The sequence below is a fragment of the Struthio camelus genome, chromosome 2 (genome assembly GCF_040807025.1).
Source record: "Struthio camelus isolate bStrCam1 chromosome 2, bStrCam1.hap1, whole genome shotgun sequence".
Classification (NCBI taxonomy): domain Eukaryota; kingdom Metazoa; phylum Chordata; class Aves; order Struthioniformes; family Struthionidae; genus Struthio; species Struthio camelus.
This window is the reverse complement of record NC_090943.1, coordinates 60,554,955-60,567,720: the sequence shown is the minus strand read 5'-3', so window position 1 is coordinate 60,567,720 and position 12,766 is coordinate 60,554,955. Positions and strand designations below refer to the sequence as shown.

General features: G+C 43.2%; 1 long non-coding RNA gene across 1 annotated transcript in view; it reads left to right on the top strand.

The window, feature by feature from the left end:
• The first annotated feature begins 10,384 nt into the window (after positions 1-10,384).
• Positions 10,385-12,766, top strand: part of LOC104147042 (uncharacterized) — a 61,777-nt gene continuing 59,395 nt past the window's right edge. Inside the window, exons 1-3 of the long non-coding RNA XR_011139772.1 lie at positions 10,385-10,496; positions 11,909-11,961; positions 12,424-12,520. This is a non-coding gene — a long non-coding RNA (uncharacterized lncRNA). The remainder of the gene's footprint in view (positions 10,497-11,908; positions 11,962-12,423; positions 12,521-12,766) is intronic.

Here is a 12,766-nt window from a genome sequence, read left to right as displayed (position 1 = left end):
TAACGCATTGCTCTTACCCACCCTCATTTATTCTTCAACAAGCATAAACCTAGGAATTCTGCAACATGTTGCTACCTACTTATCAAAAATCCCCTTTATTTCCATTGGTTTCTTTTCTCACCTGATAGCTATTTTAAGTTTTTCAGTCAGTATACGTAACACAACTTTCAAAAGCTGTAAGAACAAATAAAAAGATATGGGAAGGTGAGTCTCTTACAAAAGAAAGAGACCTAGCAATAACTGTCTTGCCTTGAGCAATGGAATGGCACTTTTTTGTATCTGAAGAAAAACAATTGAATGAGTACTTATTATTAATTGTTTGTTTATTAAAAGCAGTAATAAAATGAGTGCATGCTTACACTATAATAATTTCTTATTATGTCAGGGCTGATCTTTTCCCCTCAGAGGATTTCTTTTTATTTATTACTTTCCTTTCCTTTGCTCTGCTGTCCTGGGACTTGCACTCCAAGTAAGCCCAGTCGGGAGTTGCAGCCCTGGAACAGCCTCTCTCCATGTAACGAGCGCAGCCTGTGCTGGGAGGCAACTCTGTCCAGATGGACAAAGGTGCTCCCCTTAAGGGAGTTTGTCCAGTGGGTGGGAATTCTTTTCTTTTTTCTTTTTTCTTTTTTTTTTAATAATGATGCCTTGGTGATAGGGACACAACAGTGGCATTTTTCCAAAAAAATTCTGCTGAAGGAAGCATTTGTGGTGGGGATAAAAGGTTAACGTTTTGCTCGTTTGCACATTGTTAACCATTCTTTCATTTCAGTGAATGGTAACCGAAAACACTATTAAAATGTCACCTTCAGTGATCTGCTCCCCTATGTGCCACGTTTAAATGTCATTTGAATCCAGTGAGTGAGTAAAAGGAGCTATTCCAGCATTTTGCAACTGTTTCAAGGTGTGTGTCCTAACGGAGCGGATCATGGTTGCTGACTGATTTGTTTATACTCTGCAGAAGGGGGAGAATGTGGTTGAATGGGATTGAACAAATAAAAAGTTTTGGTTTTATTGAAGATATGACTAAAAGTGAAACCTAAGCATAGAGGACAGCTCATTACAGCTGGTGTTAAGTCATCAAAGGAAACAGAGGCAGTGTCAGGGAAGAATATTAATTATGGTGGACAGTGAGGGCTGCTATTTAATGTGTCCTGTGTTAGTGTAATCACAGGAGATGTTCCTGCTCTCTGGTGCTGAAGAGAGGACCGATCTCTGCTGCTGGAAAGGGAAATCTCATCCTCTTTTTAGATATGCTCATTTTACCGTACTCTACTGCCCATTTTTCCTGCAATGGCAGGTCTAAAAAGATCAGCCTCCAAGACGAGAAGAGCCGTTTTGCAGCTGTGCCGCTGGATTCCTGCATGTAGCGCTCAGCATGGCACGCACAGTAGTGGAGAAGGTTCGGTCTAACGTCAAAGGCGCCTTTCCACAGACGTATCTTGGGGGGCTTTTTCCAAGGAGGTTGGCACAATTATCCTCGTTTTGCAGACAATGAAACTGAAGCACAGAGCGACTGAATAATTTGCCACCCAGAACAGTAGACAAGGGCAGTGACAGAGTTGAAAATATAACTCATCCTAGATCAGAGCCTTGTTACGAAAGGATTAGATCTGGTTCCCATTTATTAGGAAGCATGGGATACATGCTAGGGGGTGAAACAGGTCAGGTTCCCATAAAGTTCTGCCTGAGGTAAAATTTGAACAACGTGATCTATGTTTTACTTATTTTACCTTTTTTTCTTCTGACTTATCCAAGAGGCTGCTTTAGGAGGTGTAGCAAGGCTGCCACATTACTAGAGCAGGCTAAAAAGCAGGAAATTCTACTATTCCGACATTTATTTATATTCCGATTCAAAGTTGTGACTCATTTTGTTTGTTTTTTTGAGATACTTTTATTAGATGTTAATCCGTGTCTATCTGGATAGCCACAGTCCTTCACAGGAGTTGCAGGCCTGGTGTTAATTATGCTGTTTCAAGGAATCCAGCATTTCTAGTCCCACGGGGCACTATGGCAGGTCAGGCAGACACAGACTAACATCAGCCTGACTGGAAATGAAATGCTCCATTTTGGCAATAAAGATTAAGCTTTAAAAAAATAGGCTGTTTAGTAATCTGTATTGAAATGTCCCGCGCGGCCCTGCTGGGAACGTGCCTCCTGCCCTCTGGGTTGAGGCAGGGAGGCTGTGCCAGTTGTCAGTCACGTAGCACCTGCGGTTTGGTAGTGATGTGGCAGTTTTTCCCCGATGGAGCGGCAGGAGTGGTGCGTGCAGTCGAGGAGCAGAAGCACAGGGGAGGAGGCGTACAAATGCAGTCGGAACGAACAGACATGGGAAAACTCGCTGTTCAGCATCACTGCGCTTGGCAGAGTGCAAAAGCGAAAGGGCAGAAAACTAGAAAGCAGGTAAGTGACAGGAAAGGCAGAGGAGGAGGTTGTTCACTTGGTCCTCATTATTCAAGCCAGGGACTGTCTTTTAATTTGGGTAAGGTACAAGCTGATTCTGATCTTGTCTGGGACTTCGAGGCGTTGCTGAAACGTATGGGTCAGACCAAGAATCTCGTGTGCGAGACGAGCTTCGGAGAAGTACCAGTTCGGCCTAGGGGCACATCACCGCTGCTTGTGAGCCCTGGGGAAGACAAGCTGGACTCTAGCAAATGCATGAGATGAATCTACCTGATAAATAACAAATCATCCTCATCCACAAAGGCTCAGGCTGTTAACAGGGTTTATCAGTTGTTAGTCGGATACGTGTGAACGTGCTATTCACACCACAACGAACGTAAACCAATAAATGAGGGACAAATTTTAATAGGATACCTAGGGGCACAAGTGTGAGATACTGAGTGTCGTTTAGAGACGCCCAGCTAGAGGAATCTGGCTCCAGATATTTTGGTGACGTAGGACAAAGGAAATATGTGCCTCATAATAACTTTAATTTTCAGGTGGAAAATGAGAGAAATGGGTATTTACTTGCATGCACAAACAAGACTGGTGTTGCCTTTCTGCCCTGTGGAATACATTTTTGTTGTCCCCCTGCACCCTCCCTCAGGTGACTAGTTTGATCTTGCTTAAAAGTTTTAGGTTTGCTTCCAAGTTCTCAGACAGTCTGCTCTAGCTCACGGGTTAATAATTATAACTCCTGTTTAATAGTATCTTTCATGTTGAAGAGGCCCAGAGTATTTCACGGACCTGTGCCAATATCTACTCATTCACCAGTGAGCATGCAGGGTAACTTAAATCAATGGAGAATCAAGTGAATGAGGAATTTGGCTCTGTGTGTAAAGAGGTCTCTTCACCTATAGCCAAGAGCAAAAGAATCAAGTGAACGCTCGGTACTGCCAAGGCAGCTCCCAGTAGAGGTAGATAGGAAGAAGTAGGACAAAGCCTCTTTCTAATGGAAAGCATTAGAGGAAGGCATTAATGCTGAGGGTTGTGAGGGCTAAAGCTGGAAAACGTGTTACGGTGTTGCGTTCGTACCTTTGTCCTGACAAAAGCATACAATTCTCGATTGTAGCTGGCCTTACTTTGATTTCATTACTGTGATATCATCAGTGGTTTTCACTCCTACATGTTGAGAAATCAGGAGTCAGGCCTACATTTAGAAGTGAACCCTTTTGGCCTGCTGATTTTGAACCATAGGGGTGGTTTGTTTTTTTTGTTTTTTGTTTTTTTTGCCAGTTTTTCCTCTTGGTAGCTGCGAGACTACAAACATCCTTGTATTACTTTAAATGTGAGCTGAACTTGTCAAGTAATAACTTGCCTCCTGGAGCTGAGGCTTTAAGAGAAAGTCGATGCGCTCCTGAAAGAAAACAGATGAAGAATGACAATATTTTCCTATCCAAAAGGCTGAACTCCTTGTGGCATGTTCCTAACAAAGCCCATGCAGAGATCAGTGCTGCCTTGAGGTGAGCTAGCAGCATCCCATTTCTACCGCAGAGACAGCAGGTATATGCTTTCTATGCCCTGTAGAAGGGCTTGCCTTTATTTTTGTTGTTTGTTTTCTTTCTAGGACTGCTTTCACTCTAACGGAAAGATCGTCTTATGAACCCAGCTCCTCCCAAAGACAATGGAGTTGTTCCAGTAACGTGATTAGAAGCCCTACATCATTAATTAGCAAGCTGTATTTGTAACGTTAACCTTTGCAAATCACTGTAGCCCATGTTTTCCCAGCTCTGACCTTTCTGTAGGAAGGAAATTACTCCACTCACTCCGCGCTTGTCACTCCATGTTTTAATAACAGGGTCTGGGAAAGGAATTAGCTCTGCAACTGCAGGGCTGAACCGTTACTGCTGCTACACCTAGCAAAGAATTGCTTAGCTCCTAATTTTGATGGTGGTATAGTTTGGTTGTCTGAGAGAGGCCTTCAGGCTATGAAGTATTATTAGAAGGGTTAGCATGAGGATATGCAGGTGGCATATTTAGGGTAGGGAAAGTGCATATAACTAGGTAATGCTCAGATAAAGGTGATCCAGGTCTATATAGAAGTGGTTAAAAAAAATTGGAAATCTGAGAAGGCGGGACCCCGTACTCCTTGTGTAAAAATGTTATTAACTAGCAGTCCTGGGTAGATAGTGTCCTAGAGTGCACTTCCGCACTGCTCTAACATTCTTCAAAGTTACATTTCTGTGGTCATTACTCAAACTCTAGATTTCTCCCAAGTGCAATAAAGCTTTGTTTATTCAAAATGCAAAAAAGTAAGTAAATAAATGAATCCATTCTCTTTGGATTAGAAGACGACGGAGATACTAAAAAAACAAACTTTAATCAAGCTCAGGCCTGCATGGTTTTTACTGGCACGTTTCCTCCAGGAGTTTAATATTGTACCCGGCACCACACTTGCAGAGGACGAGAAGAGTCCCCTTCGCCCAGTTCCCACATTCACCCCAAGTAGGATCCTGCCTTTTGGACAAAGCAGGCTGGTTTCCATACTTCTGCACAAAATGCAAACGCTGTAATCGTTTGCTTGCAGTCTCATTTGTGTGAATCAAACCAGTTTACATCAGAAAGGAAAAGCCTGGACATGTAACAGAATGATGATCCTAGTTAGCAACTGTAGGCAGGGCTGTGCTATGCCTTGACAATGGGGCAAAGGTTATTTTTTAAGTGCATACTCTGGATTGGAATGGCAAATACATTTTATAATGTTGCATAATAGTGTGAGATCATTTGAGGCTTGACAGATTTGTCCTACACCTGCCAATTGACAGCCCTGTCCCCAGGACTAGATTTCAAAATATACTCCAAACTGTGCTGCTTTTATTTTAAATACAGAAAGGCAAATCCTAATTCCAGTGAGCTCAGAGTCTCATTGTGGATTTCAGCTGGATCAGGATTTTTCTTGCAAGTTCTTCTGAAAACACAATTAGCAAAGCACTCCGCTATAGTGTGAGAGGCTGGAGGGTTTCTGTGGAATACTGATTACCAGTTCTCTTTCATGCTCTGCTCCTGAACGTATCTTATAGGTTCATATGACTACAGATACCACACTGACCCAAAGAATTTGTCTTTGTAACAACCCTGCCAACTAGACGTGTTATCATCATCATGCGTCAAAGGAAAATAGAGAGATTCAGTGTTTTGTTTAAGATCTCAGAGTGAATCCATTGCAGAGTGGGCACCCTGTGAGTCTTGAGTCTCAGGCAGGCATCCTAACCGCAGACCCATCCTTGTCTGCTAGATCAGCCTACAAAGAATAAGTATTAGGAAAGACTTTCAAATGTATAAAATATAAGGTAAGAGAGGAACTGTCACTGCAGGTACATAAAGCAAAAGATCAGAAAGCTCACTGCCTTAAATGTACAACAAAGAGAATTCTTATTTGTTTAGTAAGTACTGTTTATCTCTTAGAAAATCAGTGGCTCTATTGTGGGAAAGTTAAAAAAAGTATAGTTCCAAAAAGTCACACTCTCCAAATAAATTCAGAGTATTTGAGAAGTGCCTTGTGACCATTAAGAGCTCTCCTTAGTAACACCTCAGATAACGTTCATGATTTTATCTACATTTTAATCCTGGGGTTGTTTTTTATAGGGCATATTCTGATTTTGGTGGTTCTTTTTAAGTTCCAGATAGAGTGTAAATAGGTCCTAGAGAGTATAAAGAAACTTTTCAACTCTCAGCGGAATCAAACTTGCAGCTACAGAAACAGGTGTGGTCATGCAGCCTCACACCTGCCTGAATGCAGGTAGTATGCAGAAGCTCGGCGTCGCTGCCCGCAGCATAGCCGCAGCATGCCTGTCCCATAGAAATCTCACTGGCAAGATGTAAGCGTGTTACAGGTGAATTGCAACGTGGAGCACAGGTAAACAGTGGAACCGGTTAGCCTGAAGCAAAGCGGAGAGTGTAGCAGGAGTCAGGAGGACTGGATGACTATATGGAAAATGAGAGCATCTGCAGTCAGATCATTTTATTCCCTATTTTTAGAAAGGATATAAGCTCTCACTCATTGTGGCATGAGCCAACTCTCAGCAGTTGGAAATTAAAAAGAAACTGTTCTTTAAATGTGGGTGCTTCTATAAGTGCATAATACAACATTTCTTGTGTCCTTCTCTGAATGATGTGGTGTTGGCCGCTTTGTTACGGGATACTGTATTAGAAGAATCTCTCCTGCTTTGCAGTTTTCCTATGTTTCTATGATTTACTCTGAGTTGCAACAGAAGTTCACACTAATTTATTGAAAAGATTGGCAAATATCTTGGGAATTGCTGTTCCCTCATTTAACTGTCCTGTCAGTTCAATCTGGGAGGCAGTTTCATTCATTCCAACCCCTCTTTGTCTTGTTTTAAATCTCTTGTCCCGTGCATTTGGTGTCCGCTCATCGGCTGGCAGGGCTTTGGCTGTGACTCACGAGTCAATCGCTTGTCCAGAAGGGAAGCTGTTCTTGGAGCTGTGGAAATGACAAATCTGCCTGAGCCAGACAACGCTGGGAAATGAGTAAACCCCCTCAGCTGAACTTTCTCCTTTGTGACTGATACGATGTGTACTCTGTCCTCCTGTGTGTTTGTGGAAGCCGCAGATATAACTTAAATTAGAATTTAAAAAAAAAAAAAAGGCTCATGAAAGTGCCTATGAATCAAAGTTCCTGAGGTCAGTTGATTTAGTTACCTTGAGTCTGAGCCCACAGACAGAGACTTGCCAGTTTACCCGAAGGAGAACCAAAATCCTCCTCCATATGTTTGCTCGTGGCACTGAGACAAGGAACATAATGTTTGTCATGTTATAGAATGACAAATTCTGTCACAACTAACAGGCAGATTCCTGCGCGAGAAAATGCACTGTAACAAAGTGGTAAAAGCCCAGTGTCAATAAAGCCCAGAACCGGTAAAAGAATCATGTGAGGATGTTTCTTGAAAGTGTTGAGCAGAGTTTTATCATTTAACAGTTGCTCAGTCAAGCCACCTTTCTTCAAAGAAAGTGCAGTCTTCACACCTGGATCATGGCATACGTCTTGGCAGTTTACTGACCTGTTCTTGCAGAGCCTGAAGATGTGAGCTACCAAGTTTTTGCTTACTGTATCTGATCCTTTAAATATCTATGAACGCCCTCCCGTTACAGGAATGACTGACATGTAGATTTTACAATGTCTGTAGTGACTAGAAAGGAGACCTATGAAGTGCTTTCCTAAAGACTTATTTTCTGAATATTCTTCCTGTTTTCCCAATTCAAAGAAAAAGAATATAATTGCTTTTTTGAGTATGGAGAATGTTTGGCAGCTTTTGAATGGAAATGAAGGAGTAAAGGTCAAGAGAATATAAGCCATTTCAGTTATTACATTACAAAAGGAAACAAGTGAAAATAATTAATAGACATAGTGAAAATAAGCAACTTTGTATACATATACAGAGAATTAAAAGTGGGTCTCATTTTAATAATTTAAGGTTCTTTAGTCCAAAGTAAATTATTAACATCTGCTGGGAAGACAGCACAGCTAGACACAAACAAAGAGGTTCCTGCAGACTGATGATAATTTCTTGACTCAGGTGGTGGAGATGCCAACGAGGAGAGGTGCGCTGCTAGACCTTGTACTAACAAACAAAGAAGGTCTAGTTGGAGATGTGAAGGTTGGGGGCAGCCTTGGCGGCAGTTACCATGAGATGGTGGAGTTCAGGATCCTACGAGGAGGGAGCAGGGCAATGAGTAGGATTGCAACGCTGGACTTCAGGAGAGCTGACTTTGGCCTCTTCAGGGAACTACTTGGACGAATCTCATGGGGTAGGGCCCTAGAAGGAAGAGGGGTCCAAGAAAGCTGGTTAATATTCAAGCATCACCTCCTCCAGGCTCAGGATCAGTGCATCCCTCTGAGGAAGAAGTCCAGCAAAGCGGGCAGGAGACCTGCATGGATGAGCAAGGAACTCCTGGCAAAACTCCAACAGAAGAAGGAAGTGTACAGAATGTGGAAAAGGGGACAGGCCACTTGGGAGGAATACAAGGACGTTGTCAGAGTGTGCAGGGAAGTGACAAGGAAGGCTAAGGCCCAGTTGGAATTAAATCTGGCGAGGGATGTCAAGGACAACAAGAAGGGGTTCTTCAAATACATCAATAGCAAAAGGAAGACGAGGGAAAACGTGGGCCCGCTGCTGAATGGGGCGGGTGCCCTGGTAACGAAGGATACAGAGAAGGCAGAGTTGTTGAATGCCTTCTTTGCTTCCGTCTTCACTGCTAAGGCCCGTCCTCAGGAATTCCAGACCCTGGGGACAGGAGAGGAAGTCTGGAGAAAGGAAGACTCTCCCTTGGTGGAGGAGGATCAGGTTAGAGATCTTTTGTCCAAACTTGACATCCGTAAATCCATGGGCCCCGATGGGATGCACCCACGAGTGCTGAGGGAGCTGGCGGATGTTATCGCTAGGCCACTCTCCATCCTCTTGGAAAGGTCCTGGAGATAGGAGAGGTGCCTGAGGACTGGAAGAAAGCCAGTGTCACCCCAGTCTTCAAAAAGGGCAAGCAGGAGGAGCCAGGAAACTACAGGCCTGTCAGCCTCACCTCCATCCCTGGAGAGGTGATGGAACAGCTCATGCTGGAGGTCATCACTAAGCATCTGGAGGACCAGAAGGTGATCAGGAGTAGTCAGCATGGATTCACCAAAGGGAAATCATGCTTGACCAGTCTGATAGCCTTCTCTGATGGGATGCCTGGCTGGGTAGACGAGGGCAGAGCAGTGGATGTTGTCTCCCCGGACTTCAGCAAGGCTTTGGACACTGTCTCCCATCACATCCTCCTAGGTAAGCTCAGGAAGTGTGGGCTAGATGAGTGGACAGTGAGGTGGCTTGAGAACTGGCTGGATGGCCGAGCTCAGAGGGTTGTGGTGAATGGCACAGAGTCAAGTTGGAGGCCTGTGGCTAGTGGTGTCCCCCAGGGGTCAGTCCTGGGTCCAGTCTTGTTCAACATATTCGTCAATGACCTAGATGAAGGCACAGAGTGCCCCCTCAGCAAGTTTGCTGATGATACTAAACTGGGGGGAGTGGCTGACCCACCAGATGACTGTGCTGCCATTCAGAGGGACCTGGCAGGCTGGAGAGGTGGGCAGAGAGGAACCTCCTGAAGTTCAACAAAGGCAAGTGCAGGGTCCTGCCCCTAGGGAGGAATAACCCCATGCAGCAGTACAGGCAGGGGGGTTGACCTTCTCTTCTGCAGAGAAGGACCTGGGAGTGCTGGTGGACAACAAGTTAAACATGAGCCAGCAGTGTGCCCTTGTGGCCAAGAAGGCCAATGGTCTCCTGGGGTGCATTAGGCAGGGTGTTGCCAGCTGGTCGAGGGAGGTGATCCTGCCCCTCTCCTCAGCCCTGGGGAGGCCTCACCTGGAGTACTGTGTCCAGTTCTGGGCTCCCCAGCACAAGAGAGACGTGGCACTACTGTCAAAGTCTCTGAATACACTTAATGTGTATGCAGGAAGAAGTTAATTCATAAGAAGTCAGAAGAAAGCACAGCAACCGCAGCTGTTTTTCCTACAAAAAGAACTCAGAGTTCTATTTCCTATTTGTTATGTAATTGTGTAATAATTTGAGCATGTAGCTAAGAATAGAGATATCTGTGTAACTTCCTGTCTCAGTACAAAGGGATTTAGTCCTGCATCCCACAGATCCTAAAGGAGTGCCCTAACCTCGAGGCTCCTTTTGGCCAACGTACAGCCGAGGGTGTAAACCATAGCCTAGAAGGAGAGCAAAACAAGCAAAGACTGTAGATTTGAAGCAGTGTGCTGCTTGCTGCCTGAAATTATTTTCATTCAGTGTTTGACTGTCTAGAATAAAATGAGTTAAACATATACAACCATGCAAGCAGTGAGAGCTCAGGCCAGGTTCCCAAAGACTTCGCTCCAACTAACTGCTCTCACTACCATGCTACAGAGGCAGCCTCCTTTTTGCTCAGTCTCCTCTGTCCCCACAGATCCTACTGGCTGCACAACAGTTTGATTTCCACCCCGAGGGAACCCACCCAAAGCTGGATTGCTCAGCGAGTTGGTGGATGAATGCATGTGACTTGGAAATCAGAGAGAGTGGCTTGAATCTGTGAGTAGGAGCTGAATCCAGGTCCCCTGGTGGGTACTGTTAACTGCTAGCGTCTTAGAAGAAACATGAATGTCTCTGTCCATTGGTTTTGCTGTTCAGCTAGACACCTACCCTGATGAACTGCATGCTCTGGATCAGGATTGTGCAGAGGATCCTCTGCAAATGCCAGACAGATAAGGATCCAGACCTACATTTAGGGTTTTTCAGTAGCTATCTCCCTGTATATATTGTGAGCTTCCTGGATCACCATCTAGTGGCATTAAACAATCTTCTCTGACGCTAGACAGTCGCTGCACTGAATATAATGCCTCAAGTTGGGGCAGGCACCTAGCTGCATGTTGGGAGTGACTACACAGCCAGCCTTGCTGCCACCCTTCATTTGCACTACACAGTCTTAGTAACAGCCTGGTTTTATGAACTCTGTCTTCCTGCATTTAATCCTACACAAGTAGATCTTTCAATGTTGTATTTCAAGTGCCTTAGGCAAGTCCACCTTCTTCTGGAAAGGTGGTAAAAAGGTTTATTTTTTAATCCCTATTTCATGGAGCCAAGACAACCAGTGAGCACGTAGATTCACTCATGCTCAATCAGCATAAGAAAAATGCATTTCCTACTGATGTAAACCTTTGCTTGATTTCACAAGCCCATACATGCAAGCAGTGATTAATTCTCTTTGTCAAGGTTGCAGTTTTCACAGGTTATTACAGTTCTAGCATGGCCAGCATAGAATTAACTTCCATAGCCTCTGGCCTTAATTCAAATGTAAAAGGGATTAATATGAAGGAAAATTCTACCAGCTATATCACTCCATTTAGCTTTCCCAGCTACTGCTACATCTGTAAGAAGTAATTAATAATAAACCTGACTGGAGTTGATGAGACCAGGTATCATATAGAGGATTGTACTACTTTATATGAAAGGATGTGCTGTCCAGTTCAGGAAGCTTTTTTTAAATAAGATTCCCAGGGACTTATGGTTTCAGATCAATATTTCACATTACTTGCACTTTAATTTGCTGGAAAATTATTTCCTTCATGTCTCTTCACTCTCAATTTCTTTCAGAAATCTAATACAATATTTTAGGAAAAAATTCTAACAGTGTTAACTTGTATAGTATTGGATATAGTTACACTAAAAAATGCAATTGTACCTACAAGAGTGTCAGAAATTCGAATTGTGCCAATAGTGCCCTAAAATAACACCTTATTTCCTTTTGTCATGCTATATGTTCCAAATTCCCCCACAGTATGGTAAATGGCAATATATATTCTATGTGTATTAAATCTAAATAGCTGTATTTGCTTCTTTAATAGATATTGTCTTTTCCCATGTGTTGCTCTCAGAAAGCAAATCACAACTTCTAAGTTGTTCTAGTTGCACTAAAGCTACCAACGATTTGTTTTTTGCTACAGACAGGGAGCAGCCATTAGGTGAACAAACAGCAGATTCAGCTGTTACTCAAGAGGTAAGCACATCTGAATGTTTATATAGTTTAAATGTAGATGTGATACCCGTTCCAAGATGTTAGCAAACTCCGTAAACCCAAATTACCCTCCAGGCGATTGAGTTATATAGCATATAGGATAGATAGCACTTGCACTCCTAAGGGGTAAAAATAATTTTGCTTAGAACTGTTAGAAGGGATATAAAGGACTTTCCTAAATTTATGTCTTCTTATATCCATTCACATTCAGTCTCATTTTTGTTCTTCAAATATATAGTGCCTTTTGTATTCTGATATCAATATAAGACTTCTACTGTATAGTAGCAGATTACAAATGTCCTCAGATAGGATAATAGGAATGCAGAAATTGCTATCCTGAGCAAACCAACCCAAGTGTTCTGGCCCAGGCAGGAGATAACATTGTGCCTATGAAACACAGAGATCAATAGCAGCCTTTCCTATCTTTCCTTCCCTCCTGCACAGGATAAATATCAGATTATTTCATGACAGGACACGTCAAGTCTATTTCATGCAAGAACTGCTTAGACTTCAAGAAACAATGTGACGGATGTATCCCAAGGTAAATGGCTTCTACCTATGGATTTTGGTGCAGAAAAGCTGATGAGAGGTGAGGGAACTAATATGACACATCCTTTGAGGGTGCAACAGAAATTCATACAATGTAAGCCAAAGCCTCTCTTCTCTGTGAGTCCTTTAAATTTTAATTTAATACTTACTTGTCCTGGGAGGCCTTTGGGTGGTACAGGCAGTGTTAACAAGCAAGCAACTGACAATAAGAAAGGTCAGACTATGAAAGCTAAAATAT